Source organism: Electrophorus electricus, chromosome 3, assembly GCF_041902795.1.
Source record: "Electrophorus electricus isolate QZ-2024a chromosome 3, ASM4190279v1, whole genome shotgun sequence".
Taxonomy (NCBI): domain Eukaryota; kingdom Metazoa; phylum Chordata; class Actinopteri; order Gymnotiformes; family Gymnotidae; genus Electrophorus; species Electrophorus electricus.
This window is the reverse complement of record NC_137499.1, coordinates 18,477,600-18,495,762: the sequence shown is the minus strand read 5'-3', so window position 1 is coordinate 18,495,762 and position 18,163 is coordinate 18,477,600. Positions and strand designations below refer to the sequence as shown.

The 18,163-nt window shown below is 34.9% G+C and overlaps 4 pseudogenes; all 4 read left to right on the top strand.

Annotated features, from left to right (window-relative positions):
* Window positions 1–645: 645 nt before the first annotated feature.
* LOC145657123 (5S ribosomal RNA) lies at window positions 646–764 on the top strand (annotated as a pseudogene).
* Window positions 765–6,890: 6,126 nt separating this feature from the next.
* Window positions 6,891–7,009, top strand: LOC118242494 (5S ribosomal RNA; annotated as a pseudogene).
* Window positions 7,010–12,794: 5,785 nt separating this feature from the next.
* Window positions 12,795–12,913, top strand: LOC145657120 (5S ribosomal RNA; annotated as a pseudogene).
* Window positions 12,914–16,563: 3,650 nt separating this feature from the next.
* Window positions 16,564–16,682, top strand: LOC113580460 (5S ribosomal RNA; annotated as a pseudogene).
* The last annotated feature ends 1,481 nt before the right edge of the window (window positions 16,683–18,163 follow it).

The following is an 18,163-nucleotide window of genomic DNA, read 5'->3' as shown; positions in this document are numbered from 1 at the left end:
TCACGTTCGAGAATGTTAGCTGGAAAGTGAATTAAACTCATGTAAGAAAAGCTTACAGCACCTGCTATTCCAAGGTGCTAACAGATCGATTTTTTATTACTCACTGCACTTCACATTCGAGCATTTTAGCTGGCGAGTAAATAAAAGTGATGCACTAAAAGCTTATAGCACTTGGTATAAAAAGGAGCTAACATATAGATTTTTTTATCACTGCACTTCACATTCGAGCATGTTAGCTGGAAAGTGAAATAACTCATGTAAGAAAATCTTACAGCACCTGTTATTCCAAGGTGCTAATAGATACATTTTTTATTAATCACTGCACTTCACATTCGAGCAAAAAAGGCGTTTTTTGCTTTTTGACATCTATTAGATGAGCTCAAATGGAACCTAAATGATGGAGAAATAAGCCTGGATGTGAATGGCTTTCTAGTCCCAGATGTCTACTTCAATTTGAATCCTGAATGATCATTGTGCTATGTGTACAATTTCAAAGATCTAGTGTTAAAGTGAACAAGTACAAATCATTCAAAAAATGAGCTTAAAACTGCCAGAGCGTAAAGGGCATAATAAAAAAAAAATGATATGTTAATTTGCGCAGTGATCTCATTTGCTATGAATAGGCATTTTGAGAAAATTTTTAAAGCATACAGCCACACCAGCTTGGCAATTCCTGATCTTGCGTGATCTCGGAAGCTAAACAGGTTTGGGCTTGGTTAGTACCTAGGTGGGACCCTGCCTGGGAATTCCAGGTGCTGTAATCTTTTCTTGGATCACCTTTTTTTAACTTTCCTGCTAACATGCTCAAATGTGAAGTGCATTGATTATTTACAAAAAGTATCTGTTACTACCTGGGAATAGTAGCTGCTGCATGATTTTTTTGCATGACCTTAATTTATTTTCCAGCTAACATGCTTGAATGTGAAGTGCAGTGATTAATAACAATGAAATCTAGCTGATAGTACCTTGGAATACCAGGTGCTGTAAGCTTTTCTTGCATCACTTTATGTTGCTTTGCAGCTAACATGCTCGAATGTGAAGTGCAGTGATAACTAAAAAATCTATCTGTTAGCACCTTGGAATACCAAGTGCTGTAAGCTTTTCTTGCATCACTTTTATTTACTTTCCTGCTAACATACTCAAATGTGAAGTGCAATGATTAATAAAAAATCTATCTGTTAGCACCTTGGAATACCAGGTGCTGTAAGCTTTTCTTGCATGAGTTTAAAGTGCTTTCCAGCTAACATGGTCAAACATGAAGTGCAGTGATTACTAAAAAACCTATCTGTTACAGCATGGGAATAGTAGCTGCTGTATGCTTTTTTTTGCATCACTTTAATTTATTTTCCAGCTAACATGCTTGAATGTTAACAGATAGATAATGTGATTAATTGCTTCACTTCATATTGAAGCATGTTAGCTAGAAAGTAAATTAAACTGATGTAAGTAAAGCTGTGCTAACAGATTGCTTTTATTTTATCAATCACTGCACTTGATGTTCGAGCATGTTCGCTGGAAAGCAGTTTAAACTAATGCAAGAAAAGCTTACAGCACCTGGTATTCTAAGGTGCTAACAGATAACTGTTTTTTATTAATCACTGCACTTCACATTCAAGCATGTTAGCTGGAAAGTAAATTAAACTCATACAAGAAAAGCTTACAGCACCTGGTAATCCAGTGTGCTAACAGATAGATTTTCTGATTAATCACTTCACATTGAACCATTTTAGATGGAAAGTAAATTAAAGTGATGAAAGTAAAGCTGTGCTAACAGATTGCTTTTATTTTATCAATCAATGCACTTCACGTTCGAGCATGTTAGCTGGAAAGTGAATTAAACTCATGTAAGAAAAGCTTACAGCACCTGCTATTCCAAGGTGCTAACAGATAGATTTTTTATGAATCACTCTACTTCACATTTGAGCATGTTAACTGGTGAGTAAGTAAAAGTGATGCAAGAAAAGCTTACAGCACCTGGTATTCCAAGGTGCTAACAGATAGATTTTGTATTAATCATTGCAATTCTTGATCAAGCAAGTTAGCTGGAAAGCAATTTAAACTCATGCAAGAAAACCTTACAGCACCTGGTATTCCAAAATGCTATCAAATATATTTTTTATTAATCACTACACTTCACATTCAAGCATTTTAGCTGATGACTACATAAAAGTGATGCAAGAAAAGCTTACAGCACTTGGTATAAAAAGGTGCTAACAAATAGCTTTTTTTAATCACTGCACTTCACGTTCGAACATGTTAGCTGGAAAGTGAATTAAACTCATGTAAGAAAAGCTTACAGCACCTGCTATTCCAAGGTGCTATCAGATAGATTTTGTATGTATCACCGCACTTCACATTCGAGCATGTTAGCTGGTGAGTAAATGAAAGTGATCGAAGAAACGCTTACAGCACCTGGTATTCCAAAGTGCTAATAGATAGCTTTTTTTAAATTATCCTTGCACTTCACATTCGAGCATGTTAGCTGGAAAGTTACTTAAATTCATTCAAGAAAAGCTTACTCTACCTGGCATTCCAGTGTGCTAACAGATAGATTTTCTGATTAATCACTTCACTTCACATTGAAGCATGTTAGCTGGAAAGTAAATTAAGGTAATGAAAGTAGTGCTAACAGATTGCTTTTATTTTATAAATCACTGCACGTCACGTTCGAGCATGTTAACTGGAACATGAATTAAACTCTTGCAAGAAAAGCTTACAGCACCTGGTATTCCAAAGTGCTATCAGTTAGATTTCTTATTAATCACTGCACTTCACATTCGAGCATATTATCTGTTGATTAATTAAAAGTGATGCAAGAAAACCTTACATCACTTGGTATAAAAAGGGTCTAACAGATAGCTTTTGTTATGACCACTGCAAGAAAAGATTACAGCACCTGGTGTTCAAAAGTGTTATCAGATAGATTTTTTATTAATCACTGCACTTCACATACAAGCATGTTAGCTGGAAAGTAAATTAAACTCATCCAAGAAAAGCTTACAGCACCTGCTATTCCAAGTTGCTAAAAGATCGATTTTTTATGAATCACTACACTTCACATTTGAGCATATTAACTGGTGAGTAAATAAAAGTGATGCAAAAAAGGTTTACAGCACCTGTTATTCCAAGGTGCTAACAGATAGATTTTTATTAATCACTGCACTTCACATTCGAGCATTTTAGCTGGCGAGTAAATAAAAGTGATGCACGAAAAGCTTACACCAATTGGTATAAAAAGGAGCTAATAGATAGCTTTTTTATTGATCACTGCACTTCACATTCGTCCATGTTAGCTGGAAAGTAAATAAAATTCATGCAAGAAAAGATTACCCCACCTGATATTCCATTGTACTAACAGATAGATTTTCTGATTAATCACTTCACTTGACTTTGAAGCATCTTAGCTGGAAAGTAAATTAAAGTGATGAAAGTAATGCTATGCTAACAGATTGCTTTTATTTTATCAATCACTGCAGTTCACGTTCGAGCATGATAGCTGGAGAGTGAATTAAACTCATGTAAGAAAAGCTTACAGCACCTGCTATTCCAAGGTGCTAACAGATCGATTTTTTATTACTCACTGCACTTCACATTCGAGCATTTTAGCTGGCGAGTAAATAAAAGTGATGCACGAAAAGCTTATAGCACTTGGTATAAAAAGGAGCTAACAGATAGATTTTTTTTATCACTGCACTTCACATTCGAGCATGTTAGCTGGAAAGTGAATTAAACTCATGTAAGAAAAGCTTACAGCACCTGTTATTCCAAGGTGCTAACAGATAGATTTTTTATTAATCACTGCACTTCACATTCGAGCATTTTAGCTGGTGAGTAAATAAAAGTGATGCACTAAAAGCTTACAGCACTTGATATAAAAAGCAGCTAACATATAGCTTTTTTGTTGATCACTGCACTTCACATTCGTCCATGTTAGCTGGAAAGTAAATTAAAATCATGCAAGAAAAGATTACACCACCTGATATTCCATTGTACTAACAGATAGATTTTCTGATTAATCACTTCACTTGACTGAAGCATCTTAGCTGGAAAGTAAATTAAAGTGATGAACGTAATGCTTTGCTAACAGATTGCTTTTATTTTATCAATCACTGCACTTCACATACGTCCATGTTAGCTGGAAAGTAAATTAAAATCATGCAAGAAAAGATTACACCACCTGATATTCCATTGTACTAACAGATAGATTTTCTGATTAATCACTTCACTTGACTTTGAAGCATCTTAGCTGAAAAGTAAATTAAAGTGATGAACGTAATGCTTTGCTAACAGATTGCTTTTATTTTATCAATCACTGCAGTTCACGTTCGAGTATGATAGCTGGAGAGTGAATTAAACTCATGTAAGAAAAGCTTACAGCACCTGCTATTCCAAGGTGCTAACAGTCAATTTTTTATTACTCAATGCACTTCACATTCGAGCATTTTAGCTGGCGAGTAAATAAAATTGATGCACTAAAAGCTTATAGCACTTGGTATAAAAAGGAGCTAACATATAGATTTTTTTATCACTGCACTTCACATTCGAGCATGTTAGCTGGGAGGTAAATTAAACTCATGCAAGAAAAGCATACACCACCATGTAATCCAGTGTGCTAACAGACAGATTTTCTGATTAATCACTTCACATTGAACCATTTTAGATTGAAAGTAAATTAAAGTGATGAAAGTAAAGCTGTGCTAAGAGATTGCGTTTATTTTATCAATCACTGCACTTCATGTTCGAGCATGTTAGCTGGAAAGTGAATTAAACTCATGTAAGAAAAGCTTACAGCACCTGCTATTTCAAGGTGCTAAAAGATCGATTTTTTATAACTCACTGTACTTCACATTCGAGCATTTTAGCTGGCGAGTAAATAACAGTGATGCACGAAAAGCTTATAGCACTTGGTATAAAAAGGAGCTAACAGATAGATTTTTTTAACCTTGCACTTCACATTCGAGCATGTTAGCTGTAAAATGAATTAAACTCATGTAAGAAAAGCTTACAGCACCTGCTATTCCAAGGTGCTAACAGATAGATTTTTTTATTAATAACTGCACTTCACATTCGAGCAATTTAGCTGGCGATTAAATAAAAGTGATGCACGAAAAGCTTACAAAACTTGGTAAAAGTGATGCACTAAAAGCTCATAGCACTTGATATAAAAAGTAGCTAACAGATAGCTTTTTTGTTGATCACTGCACTTCACATTCGTACATGGTAGCTGGAGGGTAATTTTAAGTCATGCAAGAAAAGATTACACCACCTGATATTCCATTCTACTAACAGATAGATTTTCTGATTAATCACTTCACTTGACTTTGAAGCATCTTAGCTGGAAAGTAAATTAAAGTGATGAACATAATGCTTTGCTAACAGATTGCTTTTATTTTATCAATCACTGCACTTAACGTTCGAGCATGTTAGCTGGAAAGCAGTTTAAACTCATGCAAGAAAAGCTTACTGCACCTTGTATTCCAAGGTGCTAACAGATCGATTTTTTATTACTCACCGCACTTCACATTCAAGCATTTTAGCTGGCGAGTAAACTAAATTGATGCAGTAAAAGCATACAGCACTTGGTATAAAAAGGTGCTAACAGATAGATTTTTTTATCACTGCACTTCACATTCGAGCATGTTAGCTGGGAGGTAAATTAAACTAATGCATGAAAAGCATACACCACCTGGTAATCCAGTGTGCTAACAGATAGATTTTCTGATTAATCACTTCACATTGAACCATTTTAGATAGAAAGTAAATTAAAGTGATGAAAGTAAAGCTGTGCTAACAGATTGCGTTTATTTTATAAATCACTGCACTTCACGTTCGAGAATGTTAGCTGGAAAGTGAAACAACTCATGTAAGAAAATCTTACAGCACCTGCTATTCCAAGGTGCTAACAGATCGATTTTTTATTACTCACTGCACTTCACATTCGAGCATTTTAGCTGGCGAGTAAATAAAAGTGATGCACTAAAAGCTTACAGCACTTGATATAAAAAGCAGCTAACAGATAGCTTTTTAATTGATCACTGCACTTCACATTCGTCGATGTTAGCTAGAAAGTAAATTAAACTCATGCAAGAAAAAATTACACCACCTGATATTCCATTGTACTAACAGATAGATTTTCTGATTAATCACTTCACTTGAGTTTGAAGCATCTTAGCTGGAAAGTAAATTAAAGTGATGAAAGTAATGCTGTGCTAACAGATTGCTATGATTTTATCAATCACTGCAGTTCACGTTTGAGCATGATAGCTGCAGAGTGAAATAAACTCATGTAAGAAAAACTTACAGCACCTGCTATTCCAAGGTGCTAACAGATCGATATCATATTACTCACTGCACTTCACATTCGAGCATTTTAGCTGGCGAGTAAATAAAAGTGATGCACTAAAAGCTTATAGCACTTGGTATAAAAAGGAGCTAACATATAGATTTTTTTATCACTGCACTTCACATTCGAGCATGTTAGCTGGAAAGTGAAATAACTCATGTAAGAAAATCTTACAGCACCTGTTATTCCAAGGTGCTAATAGATACATTTTTTATTAATCACTGCACTTCACATTCGAGCAAAAAAGGCGTTTTTTGCTTTTTGACATCTATTAGATGAGCTCAAATGGAACCTAAATGATGGAGAAATAAGCCTGGATGTGAATGGCTTTCTAGTCCCAGATGTCTACTTCAATTTGAATCCTGAATGATCATTGTGCTATGTGTACAATTTCAAAGATCTAGTGTTAAAGTGAACAAGTACAAATCATTGAAAAAATGAGCTTAAAACTGCCAGAGCGTAAAGGGCATAATAAAAAAAAAATGATATGTTAATTTGCGCAGTGATCTCATTTGCTATGAATAGGCATTTTGAGAAAATTTTTAAAGCATACAGCCACACCAGCTTGGCAATTCCTGATCTTGCGTGATCTCGGAAGCTAAACAGGTTTGGGCTTGGTTAGTACCTAGGTGGGACCCTGCCTGGGAATTCCAGGTGCTGTAATCTTTTCTTGGATCACCTTTTTTTAACTTTCCTGCTAACATGCTCAAATGTGAAGTGCATTGATTATTTACAAAAAGTATCTGTTACTACCTGGGAATAGTAGCTGCTGCATGATTTTTTTGCATGACCTTAATTTATTTTCCAGCTAACATGCTTGAATGTGAAGTGCAGTGATTAATAACAATGAAATCTAGCTGATAGTACCTTGGAATACCAGGTGCTGTAAGCTTTTCTTGCATCACTTTATGTTGCTTTGCAGCTAACATGCTCGAATGTGAAGTGCAGTGATAACTAAAAAATCTATCTGTTAGCACCTTGGAATACCAAGTGCTGTAAGCTTTTCTTGCATCACTTTTATTTACTTTCCTGCTAACATACTCAAATGTGAAGTGCAATGATTAATAAAAAATCTATCTGTTAGCACCTTGGAATACCAGGTGCTGTAAGCTTTTCTTGCATGAGTTTAAAGTGCTTTCCAGCTAACATGGTCAAACATGAAGTGCAGTGATTACTAAAAAACCTATCTGTTACAGCATGGGAATAGTAGCTGCTGTATGCTTTTTTTTGCATCACTTTAATTTATTTTCCAGCTAACATGCTTGAATGTTAACAGATAGATAATGTGATTAATTGCTTCACTTCATATTGAAGCATGTTAGCTAGAAAGTAAATTAAACTGATGTAAGTAAAGCTGTGCTAACAGATTGCTTTTATTTTATCAATCACTGCACTTGATGTTCGAGCATGTTCGCTGGAAAGCAGTTTAAACTAATGCAAGAAAAGCTTAAAGCACCTGGTATTCTAAGGTGCTAACAGATAACTGTTTTTTATTAATCACTGCACTTCACATTCAAGCATGTTAGCTGGAAAGTAAATTAAACTCATACAAGAAAAGCTTACAGCACCTGGTAATCCAGTGTGCTAACAGATAGATTTTCTGATTAATCACTTCACATTGAACCATTTTAGATGGAAAGTAAATTAAAGTGATGAAAGTAAAGCTGTGCTAACAGATTGCTTTTATTTTATCAATCAATGCACTCCACGTTCAAGCATGTTAGCTGGAAAGTGAATTAAACTCATGTAAGAAAAGCTTACAGCACCTGCTATTCCAAGGTGCTAACAGATAGATTTTTTATGAATCACTCTACTTCACATTTGAGCATGTTAACTGGTGAGAAAGTAAAAGTGATGCAAGAAAAGCTTACAGCACCTGGTATTCCAAGGTGCTAACAGATAGATTTTGTATTAATCATTGCAATTCTTGATCAAGCAAGTTAGCTGGAAAGCAATTTAAACTCATGCAAGAAAACCTTACAGCACCTGGTATTCCAAAATGCTATCAAATATATTTTTTATTAATCACTACACTTCACATTCAAGCATTTTAGCTGATGACTACATAAAAGTGATGCAAGAAAAGCTTACAGCACTTGGTATAAAAAGGTGCTAACAAATAGCTTTTTTTAATCACTGCACTTCACGTTCGAACATGTTAGCTGGAAAGTGAATTAAACTCATGTAAGAAAAGCTTACAGCACCTGCTATTCCAAGGTGCTATCAGATAGATTTTGTATGTATCACCGCACTTCACATTCGAGCATGTTAGCTGGTGAGTAAATGAAAGTGATCGAAGAAACGCTTACAGCACCTGGTATTCCAAAGTGCTAATAGATAGCTTTTTTTAAATTATCCTTGCACGTCACATTCGAGCATGTTAGCTGGAAAGTTACTTAAATTCATTCAAGAAAAGCTTACTCTACCTGGCATTCCAGTGTGCTAACAGATAGATTTTCTGATTAATCACTTCACTTCACATTGAAGCATGTTAGCTGGAAAGTAAATTAAGGTAATGAAAGTAGTGCTAACAGATTGCTTTTATTTTATAAATCACTGCACGTCACGTTCGAGCATGTTAACTGGAACATGAATTAAACTCTTGCAAGAAAAGCTTACAGCACCTGGTATTCCAAAGTGCTATCAGTTAGATTTCTTATTAATCACTGCACTTCACATTCGAGCATATTATCTGTTGATTAATTAAAAGTGATGCAAGAAAACCTTACATCACTTGGTATAAAAAGGGTCTAACAGATAGCTTTTGTTATGACCACTGCAAGAAAAGATTACAGCACCTGGTGTTCAAAAGTGTTATCAGATAGATTTTTTATTAATCACTGCACTTCACATACAAGCATGTTAGCTGGAAAGTAAATTAAACTCATCCAAGAAAAGCTTACAGCACCTGCTATTCCAAGTTGCTAAAAGATCGATTTTTTATGAATCACTACACTTCACATTTGAGCATATTAACTGGTGAGTAAATAAAAGTGATGCAAAAAAGGTTTACAGCACCTGTTATTCCAAGGTGCTAACAGATAGATTTTTATTAATCACTGCACTTCACATTCGAGCATTTTAGCTGGCGAGTAAATAAAAGTGATGCACGAAAAGCTTACAGCAATTGGTATAAAAAGGAGCTAATAGATAGCTTTTTTATTGATCACTGCACTTCACATTCGTCCATGTTAGCTGGAAAGTGAATTAAACTCATGTAAGAAAAGCTTACAGCACCTGTTATTCCAAGGTGCTAACAGATAGATTTTTTATTAATCACTGCACTTCACATTCGAGCATTTTAGCTGGTGAGTAAATAAAAGTGATGCACTAAAAGCTTACAGCACTTGATATAAAAAGTAGTTAACATATAGCTTTTTTGTTGATCACTGCACTTCACATTCGTCCATGTTAGCTGGAAAGTTAATTAAAATCATGCAAGAAAAGATTACACCACCTGATATTCCATTGTACTAACAGATAGATTTTCTGATTAATCACTTCACTTGACTGAAGCATCTTAGCTGGAAAGTAAATTAAAGTGATGAACGTAATGCTTTGCTAACAGATTGCTTTTATTTTATCAATCACTGCACTTCACATACGTCCATGTTAGCTGGAAAGTAAATTAAAATCATGCAAGAAAAGATTACACCACCGGATATTCCATTCTACTAACAGATAGATTTTCTGATTAATCACTTCACTTGACTTTGAAGCATCTTAGCTGGAAAGTAAATTAAAGTGAAGAACATAATGCTTTGCTAACAGATTGCTTTTATTTTATCAATCACTGCACTTCACATTCGAGCATTTTAGCTGGCGAGTAAATAAAAGTGATGCACTAAAAGCTTACAGCACTTGATATAAAAAGCAGCTAACAGATAGCTTTTTAATTGATCACTGCACTTCACATTCGTCGATGTTAGCTAGAAAGTAAATTAAACTCATGCAAGAAAAAATTACACCACCTGATATTCCATTGTACTAACAGATAGATTTTCTGATTAATCACTTCACTTGAGTTTGAAGCATCTTAGCTGGAAAGTAAATTAAAGTGATGAAAGTAATGCTGTGCTAACAGATTGCTTTGATTTTATCAATCACTGCAGTTCACGTTTGAGCATGATAGCTGCAGAGTGAAATAAACTCATGTAAGAAAAACTTACAGCACCTGCTATTCCAAGGTGCTAACAGATCGATATCATATTACTCACTGCACTTCACATTCGAGCATTTTAGCTGGCGAGTAAATAAAAGTGATGCACGAAAAGCTTATAGCACTTGTTTTAAAAAGGAGCTAACAGATAGATTTTTTTATCACTGCACTTCACATTCGAGCATGTTAGCTGGAAAGTGAAATAACTCATGTAAGAAAAGCTTAAGGCACCTGTTATTCTACGTTGCTAACAGATAGATTTTTTATTAATCACTGCACTTCACATTCGAGCATTTTAGTTGGCGAGTAAATAAAAGTGATGCACTAAAAGCTTACAGCACTTGATATAAAAAGTAGCTACATATAGCTTTTTTGTTGATCACTGCACTTCACATTCGTCCTTGTTAGCTGGAAAGTAAATTAAAATCATGCAAGAAAAGATTACACCACCTGATATTCCATTGTACTAACAGATAGATATTCTGATTAATCACTTCACTTGACTTTGAAGCATCTTAGCTGGAAAGTAAATTAAAGTGATGAATGTAATGCTTTGCTAACAGATTGCTTTTATTTTATCAGTCACTGCACATCACGTTCGAGCATGTTAGCTGGAAAGCTGTTTAAACTCATACAAGAAAACCTTACTACACCTGGTATTCCAAGGTGCTAACAGATCGATTTTTTATTACTCACCGCACTTTACTTTCGAGCATTTTAGCTGGCGAGTAAATAAAATTGATGCAGTAAAAGCATACAGCACTTGGTATAAAAAGGAGTTAACAGATAGATTTTTTTATCACTGCACTTCACATTCGAGCATGTTAGCTGGAAAGTGAATTAAACTCATGTAAGAAAAGCTTACAGCACCTGTTATTCGAATGTGCTAACAGATAGATTTTTTATTAATAACTGCACTTCACATTCGAGCATTTTAGCTGGCGAGTAAATAAAAGTGATGCACTAAAAGCTTATAGCACTTGATATAAAAAGTAGCTAACAGATAGCTTTTTTGTTGATCACTGCACTTCACATTCGTCCATGGTAGCTGGAGGGTAATTTTAAGTCATGCAAGAAAAGATTACACCACCTTATATTCCATTGTACTAACAGATAGATTTTCTGATTAATCACTTCACTTGACTTTGAAGCATCTTAGCTGGAAAGTAAATTAAAGTGATGAACGTAATGCTTTGCTAACAGATTGCTTTTATTTTATCAATCACTGCACTTAACGTTCGAGCATGTTAGCTGGAAAGCAGTTTAAACTCATGCAAGAAAAGCTTACTGCACCGTGTATTCCAAGGTGCTAACAGATCGATTTTTTATTACTCACCGCACTTCACATTCGAGCATTTTAGCTGGCGAGTAAATTAAATTGATGCAGTAAAAGCATACAGCACTTGGTATAAAAAGTTGCTAACAGATAGCTTTTTTTATCACTGCACTTCACATTCGAGCATGTTATCTGGGAGGTAAATTAAACTAATGCATGAAAAGCATACACCACCTGGTAATCCAGTTTGCTAACAGATATATTTTCTGATTAATCACTTCACATTGAACCATTTTAGATAGAAAGTAAATTAAAGTGATGAAAGTAAAGCTGTGCTAACAGATTGCGTTTATTTTATAAATCACTGCACTTCACGTTCGAGAATGTTAGCTGGAAAGTGAATTAAACTCATGTAAGAAAAGCTTACAGCACCTGCTATTCCAAGGTGCTAACAGATCGATTTTTTATTACTCACTGCACTTCACATTCGAGCATTTTAGCTGGCGAGTAAATAAAAGTGATGCACTAAAAGCTTATAGCACTTGGTATAAAAAGGAGCTAACATATAGATTTTTTTATCACTGCACTTCACATTCGAGCATGTTAGCTGGAAAGTGAAATAACTCATGTTAGAAAATCTTACAGCACCTGTTATTCCAAGGTGCTAATAGATACATTTTTTATTAATCACTGCACTTCACATTCGAGCAAAAAAGGCGTTTTTTGCTTTTTGACATCTATTAGATGAGCTCAAATGGAACCTAAATGATGGAGAAATAAGCCTGGATGTGAATGGCTTTCTAGTCCCAGATGTCTACTTCAATTTGAATCCTGAATGATCATTGTGCTATGTGTACAATTTCAAAGATCTAGTGTTAAAGTGAACAAGTACAAATCATTCAAAAAATGAGCTTAAAACTGCCAGAGCGTAAAGGGCATAATAAAAAAAAAATGATATGTTAATTTGCGCAGTGATCTCATTTGCTATGAATAGGCATTTTGAGAAAATTTTTAAAGCATACAGCCACACCAGCTTGGCAATTCCTGATCTTGCGTGATCTCGGAAGCTAAACAGGTTTGGGCTTGGTTAGTACCTAGGTGGGACCCTGCCTGGGAATTCCAGGTGCTGTAATCTTTTCTTGGATCACCTTTTTTTAACTTTCCTGCTAACATGCTCAAATGTGAAGTGCATTGATTATTTACAAAAAGTATCTGTTACTACCTGGGAATAGTAGCTGCTGCATGATTTTTTTGCATGACCTTAATTTATTTTCCAGCTAACATGCTTGAATGTGAAGTGCAGTGATTAATAACAATGAAATCTAGCTGATAGTACCTTGGAATACCAGGTGCTGTAAGCTTTTCTTGCATCACTTTATGTTGCTTTGCAGCTAACATGCTCGAATGTGAAGTGCAGTAATAACTAAAAAATCTATCTGTTAGCACCTTGGAATACCAAGTGCTGTAAGCTTTTCTTGCATCACTTTTATTTACTTTCCTGCTAACATACTCAAATGTGAAGTGCAATGATTAATAAAAAATCTATCTGTTAGCACCTTGGAATACCAGGTGCTGTAAGCTTTTCTTGCATGAGTTTAAAGTGCTTTCCAGCTAACATGGTCAAACATGAAGTGCAGTGATTACTAAAAAACCTATCTGTTACAGCATGGGAATAGTAGCTGCTGTATGCTTTTTTTTTGCATCACTTTAATTTATTTTCCAGCTAACATGCTTGAATGTTAACAGATAGATAATGTGATTAATTGCTTCACTTCATATTGAAGCATGTTAGCTAGAAAGTAAATTAAACTGATGTAAGTAAAGCTGTGCTAACAGATTGCTTTTATTTTATCAATCACTGCACTTGATGTTCGAGCATGTTCGCTGGAAAGCAGTTTAAACTAATGCAAGAAAAGCTTACAGCACCTGGTATTCTAAGGTGCTAACAGATAACTGTTTTTTATTAATCACTGCACTTCACATTCAAGCATGTTAGCTGGAAAGTAAATTAAACTCATACAAGAAAAGCTTACAGCACCTGGTAATCCAGTGTGCTAACAGATAGATTTTCTGATTAATCACTTCACTTCACATTGAAGCATGTTAGCTGGAAAGTAAATTAAGGTAATGAAAGTAGTGCTAACAGATTGCTTTTATTTTATAAATCACTGCACGTCACGTTCGAGCATGTTAACTGGAACATGAATTAAACTCTTGCAAGAAAAGCTTACAGCACCTGGTATTCCAAAGTGCTATCAGTTAGATTTCTTATTAATCACTGCACTTCACATTCGAGCATATTATCTGTTGATTAATTAAAAGTGATGCAAGAAAACCTTACATCACTTGGTATAAAAAGGGTCTAACAGATAGCTTTTGTTATGACCACTGCAAGAAAAGATTACAGCACCTGGTGTTCAAAAGTGTTATCAGATAGATTTTTTATTAATCACTGCACTTCACATACAAGCATGTTAGCTGGAAAGTAAATTAAACTCATCCAAGAAAAGCTTACAGCACCTGCTATTCCAAGTTGCTAAAAGATCGATTTTTTATGAATCACTACACTTCACATTTGAGCATATTAACTGGTGAGTAAATAAAAGTGATGCAAAAAAGGTTTACAGCACCTGTTATTCCAAGGTGCTAACAGATAGATTTTTATTAATCACTGCACTTCACATTCGAGCATTTTAGCTGGCGAGTAAATAAAAGTGATGCACGAAAAGCTTACAGCAATTGGTATAAAAAGGAGCTAATAGATAGCTTTTTTATTGATCACTGCACTTCACATTCGTCCATGTTAGCTGGAAAGTGAATTAAACTCATGTAAGAAAAGCTTACAGCACCTGTTATTCCAAGGTGCTAACAGATAGATTTTTTATTAATCACTGCACTTCACATTCGAGCATTTTAGCTGGTGAGTAAATAAAAGTGATGCACTAAAAGCTTACAGCACTTGATATAAAAAGTAGTTAACATATAGCTTTTTTGTTGATCACTGCACTTCACATTCGTCCATGTTAGCTGGAAAGTTAATTAAAATCATGCAAGAAAAGATTACACCACCTGATATTCCATTGTACTAACAGATAGATTTTCTGATTAATCACTTCACTTGACTGAAGCATCTTAGCTGGAAAGTAAATTAAAGTGATGAACGTAATGCTTTGCTAACAGATTGCTTTTATTTTATCAATCACTGCACTTCACATACGTCCATGTTAGCTGGAAAGTAAATTAAAATCATGCAAGAAAAGATTACACCACCTGATATTCCATTCTACTAACAGATAGATTTTCTGATTAATCACTTCACTTGACTTTGAAGCATCTTAGCTGGAAAGTAAATTAAAGTGAAGAACATAATGCTTTGCTAACAGATTGCTTTTATTTTATCAATCACTGCACTTCACATTCGAGCATTTTAGCTGGTGAGTAAATAAAAGTGATGCACTAAAAGCTTACAGCACTTGATATAAAAAGCAGCTAACAGATAGCTTTTTAATTGATCACTGCACTTCACATTCGTCGATGTTAGCTAGAAAGTAAATTAAACTCATGCAAGAAAAAATTACACCACCTGATATTCCATTGTACTAACAGATAGATTTTCTGATTAATCACTTCACTTGAGTTTGAAGCATCTTAGCTGGAAAGTAAATTAAAGTGATGAAAGTAATGCTGTGCTAACAGATTGCTTTTATTTTATCAATCACTGCACTTCATGTTCGAGCATGTTAGCTGGAAAGCAGTTTAAACTCATACAAGAAAAGCTTATTGCACCTGGTATTCCAAGGTGCTAACAGATCGATTTTTTATTACTCACCGCACTTCACATTCGAGCATTTTAGCTGGCGAGTAAATTAAATTGATGCAGTAAAAGCATACAGCACTTGGTATAAAAAGTTGCTAACAGATAGCTTTTTTTATCACTGCACTTCACATTCGAGCATGTTATCTGGGAGGTAAATTAAACTAATGCATGAAAAGCATACACCACCTGGTAATCCAGTTTGCTAACAGATATATTTTCTGATTAATCACTTCACATTGAACCATTTTAGATAGAAAGTAAATTAAAGTGATGAAAGTAAAGCTGTGCTAACAGATTGCGTTTATTTTATAAATCACTGCACTTCACGTTCGAGAATGTTAGCTGGAAAGTGAATTAAACTCATGTAAGAAAAGCTTACAGCACCTGCTATTCCAAGGTGCTAACAGATCGATTTTTTATTACTCACTGCACTTCACATTCGAGCATTTTAGCTGGCGAGTAAATAAAAGTGATGCACTAAAAGCTTATAGCACTTGGTATAAAAAGGATCTAACATATAGATTTTTTTATCACTGCACTTCACATTCGAGCATGTTAGCTGGAAAGTGAAATAACTCATGTTAGAAAATCTTACAGCACCTGTTATTCCAAGGTGCTAATAGATACATTTTTTATTAATCACTGCACTTCACATTCGAGCAAAAAAGGCGTTTTTTGCTTTTTGACATCTATTAGATGAGCTCAAATGGAACCTAAATGATGGAGAAATAAGCCTGGATGTGAATGGCTTTCTAGTCCCAGATGTCTACTTCAATTTGAATCCTGAATGATCATTGTGCTATGTGTACAATTTCAAAGATCTAGTGTTAAAGTGAACAAGTACAAATCATTCAAAAAATGAGCTTAAAACTGCCAGAGCGTAAAGGGCATAATAAAAAAAAAATGATATGTTAATTTGCGCAGTGATCTCATTTGCTATGAATAGGCATTTTGAGAAAATTTTTAAAGCATACAGCCACACCAGCTTGGCAATTCCTGATCTTGCGTGATCTCGGAAGCTAAACAGGTTTGGGCTTGGTTAGTACCTAGGTGGGACCCTGCCTGGGAATTCCAGGTGCTGTAATCTTTTCTTGGATCACCTTTTTTTAACTTTCCTGCTAACATGCTCAAATGTGAAGTGCATTGATTATTTACAAAAAGTATCTGTTACTACCTGGGAATAGTAGCTGCTGCATGATTTTTTTGCATGACCTTAATTTATTTTCCAGCTAACATGCTTGAATGTGAAGTGCAGTGATTAATAACAATGAAATCTAGCTGATAGTACCTTGGAATACCAGGTGCTGTAAGCTTTTCTTGCATCACTTTATGTTGCTTTGCAGCTAACATGCTCGAATGTGAAGTGCAGTGATAACTAAAAAATCTATCTGTTAGCACCTTGGAATACCAAGTGCTGTAAGCTTTTCTTGCATCACTTTTATTTACTTTCCTGCTAACATACTCAAATGTGAAGTGCAATGATTAATAAAAAATCTATCTGTTAGCACCTTGGAATACCAGGTGCTGTAAGCTTTTCTTGCATGAGTTTAAAGTGCTTTCCAGCTAACATGGTCAAACATGAAGTGCAGTGATTACTAAAAAACCTATCTGTTACAGCATGGGAATAGTAGCTGCTGTATGCTTTTTTTTGCATCACTTTAATTTATTTTCCAGCTAACATGCTTGAATGTTAACAGATAGATAATGTGATTAATTGCTTCACTTCATATTGAAGCATGTTAGCTAGAAAGTAAATTAAACTGATGTAAGTAAAGCTGTGCTAACAGATTGCTTTTATTTTATCAATCACTGCACTTGATGTTCGAGCATGTTCGCTGGAAAGCAGTTTAAACTAATGCAAGAAAAGCTTACAGCACCTGGTATTCTAAGGTGCTAACAGATAACTGTTTTTTATTAATCACTGCACTTCACATTCAAGCATGTTAGCTGGAAAGTAAATTAAACTCATACAAGAAAAGCTTACAGCACCTGGTAATCCAGTGTGCTAACAGATAGATTTTCTGATTAATCACTTCACTTCACATTGAAGCATGTTAGCTGGAAAGTAAATTAAGGTAATGAAAGTAGTGCTAACAGATTGCTTTTATTTTATAAATCACTGCACGTCACGTTCGAGCATGTTAACTGGAACATGAATTAAACTCTTGCAAGAAAAGCTTACAGCACCTGGTATTCCAAAGTGCTATCAGTTAGATTTCTTATTAATCACTGCACTTCACATTCGAGCATATTATCTGTTGATTAATTAAAAGTGATGCAAGAAAACCTTACATCACTTGGTATAAAAAGGGTCTAACAGATAGCTTTTGTTATGACCACTGCAAGAAAAGATTACAGCACCTGGTGTTCAAAAGTGTTATCAGATAGATTTTTTATTAATCACTGCACTTCACATACAAGCATGTTAGCTGGAAAGTAAATTAAACTCATCCAAGAAAAGCTTACAACACCTGCTATTCCAAGTTGCTAAAAGATCGATTTTTTATGAATCACTACACTTCACATTTGAGCATATTAACTGGTGAGTAAATAAAAGTGATGCAAAAA